The following is a 2,185-nucleotide window of genomic DNA, read 5'->3' on the forward strand; positions in this document are numbered from 1 at the left end:
TATCATATATGTAAGTCTTGGACCGGCCCCTGGCGAAGAGGTACAGCGACCCTTATCGGCGAGAAGCCTAAGCATTTGTTTAGGGAACGCGTGTTCTAAAAAGCAATTTTGCAGTTTTTGGTGCCTATTCTTACTACTGTAATAGAGATATCTCTAATGTTAATCTTCTAATAATGTTTGTCGCTAAGTAAATTTTGAATTGTTTGATTTTATATCTTGTAATTATTATTGTAATTTAATAGTTTTATCAGACACATAAACCATTTTAGGTGCAATATATTTAAAACAAATTATAAATTTTAAAGTGTTGAACATCTAAACTAATACAATAAATATGGTGCAATAAACCTCTTTAATTAACGACACAATTTATTCTTGTAATCTTTATAGGCCTACCATATTATAAGCTGCTTAATTTTTTTTTCATATTTTGAAATTTTGTGCTTAACTTGTATTTACCTAATATTACTATTAGGTTTTTCTAAATGTTTTGTGTCTTTGTTTGACGTTTACCTTGGAATTGTTTTAAATGAACATTGGCTTAGTTTTTTGTATAATGTATTCCTTTATTTCTTTTCTAAATAAAATGATTATTGAAATTCAAAATAGAAATCTCTATTTAAAATACAAATATCTCTATTTAAAAATTAAGATATCTGTATTTAAAACTGATCACTACTTGCGATTAAATAACAATTCGGCTCCCCATATTAGATATTAAATAGCTTAACAAATAAATTACTTACGTCTTAGTCTTAGATCATCCACACCAGGAAATGGAAATACAGTGACGCAAGTGGATGTTTTATACCACTAAAATCGATTGGCGACAATATGTACACAACGAAAGGACCATTCAATATAACATAATCAGTACAATAGATACAAGACCAATGTAGTGAATAATATTGAAATTCCCAAGCAACGAACAAATGCCATTGACTTTTATTTAGAGCATCATCATATTCACACACATTCCATATTTTACAGATCATAAGTAATACATGGTCATAAATTCAAAACATAATTAAATACAGTTTTTAAAACATTATCAAACAATAAATAACCTAAAATGATATATACGCTTATGTAAGGTATCATTCTGAGATAGCTTATTTTCTAAAAAAATATAATCTTATTTGAAAATTGAGGGCGCGCTCATTCTTGAAAACGTAATGCATTTGCAGAAACCAGTGATAAAATTTCATTGTATTTAAATTAAATATTATTTCATTAAATAAATAATACCGTACATTTGTGGTCTCCCCCCACCCCACAATTGTTGATGGGTTTTTTTTTTCTACTATGATTTAACCAAACACGGTTCAGCCACACACGTCATAGCTTTCTCATTCTTCCAAAAACTTTTACGCACACTCTGTTACTCCGCAACTTTGAAAGATTACCCTTACTATACAGGTACAGTATTATGTTTAGTAATAAAGTATCCACATGGGCATTCGGTTATCAAGAAATGTGTGGTGTTGTTTACTCTAGTGATCTTTCTAGGACAGGTCTTTATATTTATTTTTGTCTTTAGCTCATGACTCATCACATCATTCCTCCATACCGGATTTACTCTAGCTCCCGAGTTGTAGGTAAGAATGGCCCCGGAAAAAATGGCCCCAGAAAAAATGGCCCCGGAAAAAATGGCCCCAGAAAAAATGGCCCCGGTAAAAATGGCCCCATATGACAGGTAGGTAAAAATGGCCCCAATGAAAAAATCGGTAATAGAAATGATATATATTTTTTTTAATCTTCAAATATTTAAATACTGTATAAGCAAGAATTGAATCAAGAAATAAAAAATGGCCCTCAATTATAAAATTAAAGAAAAAAATAAATAAATAAACAAATGTTGTAAAATACCTTGTAGCAAACATTTAATTAATAAATTAACATAAAGAATATGCATATTTGAGAACTAAAATAAATTAGTTTTTAGCTCCTATGAGTAGCTCTGGGAGTAGGTCTAAGCATGGACCTATTAACCTATTAATAGGTCCATGGTCTAAGTATTTTTTTAAAATTATTAATAATTTTAGATATTATTACTATATTTGCGGCAAATTATTAATATTATTATTATTATTAATGGCTCTGATGGGAGGCTCTAAAACATTGATTCGGCACCAGTTTTGAACGACGAACTTGCAGGGAATGTTATAAACCATTTTCGCGAAAT

The 2,185-nt window shown here is 29.8% G+C and overlaps 1 protein-coding gene across 1 annotated transcript in view; it reads right to left on the bottom strand.

The window, feature by feature from the left end:
- Nucleotides 1-781, bottom strand: part of LOC117102194 (keratin-associated protein 13-2-like) — a 4,389-nt gene extending 3,608 nt beyond the window's left edge. Inside the window, exon 1 of the mRNA XM_033242411.1 lies at nucleotides 747-781. The gene's annotated coding sequence lies outside the window, so the exon portion shown is untranslated. The remainder of the gene's footprint in view (nucleotides 1-746) is intronic.
- Between the last annotated feature and the right edge of the window lie 1,404 nt (nucleotides 782-2,185).

This window comes from Anneissia japonica, unplaced genomic scaffold, assembly GCF_011630105.1.
Source record: "Anneissia japonica isolate Jap-2015-1 unplaced genomic scaffold, ASM1163010v1 scaffold9445_len72108_cov174, whole genome shotgun sequence".
NCBI lineage: Eukaryota > Metazoa > Echinodermata > Crinoidea > Comatulida > Comatulidae > Anneissia > Anneissia japonica.